The sequence below is a fragment of the Penaeus monodon genome, chromosome 29 (genome assembly GCF_015228065.2).
Source record: "Penaeus monodon isolate SGIC_2016 chromosome 29, NSTDA_Pmon_1, whole genome shotgun sequence".
Taxonomy (NCBI): Eukaryota; Metazoa; Arthropoda; class Malacostraca; order Decapoda; family Penaeidae; genus Penaeus; species Penaeus monodon.
The window spans coordinates 31,293,068-31,293,324 of NC_051414.1; the positions used below are offsets into that span (position 1 = coordinate 31,293,068).

Sequence of the window (257 nt, forward strand, 5' to 3'; positions counted from 1 at the left end):
GATGGATAGGTTTCACTGGTGATCCATTTTAAAATCAAAGGCAGAGAGGAAGAAAGAGACAAATAAAAGTATCTACAAAGTTGTTATATATTGTATGAGTATAATATTTTTGCATGAATATACCTCATATGCAAGAAAACAATCCGATTTCTTGGTAAACTCTTTATATACAGCTTCAGAGACTTGATTTTTTTTTTTCAATAAACAAAAAAACACGCGCCGGGAAATACCTGTGGAAGCTCTCGTAGCCTCGTCCT

General features: G+C 33.9%; 1 protein-coding gene across 2 annotated transcripts in view; it reads right to left on the reverse strand.

Annotated features, from left to right (window-relative positions):
* LOC119592151 (abscisic acid and environmental stress-inducible protein-like) overlaps window positions 1–257 on the reverse strand; it is an 8,676-nt gene that overhangs the window by 2,369 nt on the left and 6,050 nt on the right. The window lies entirely within an intron of this gene.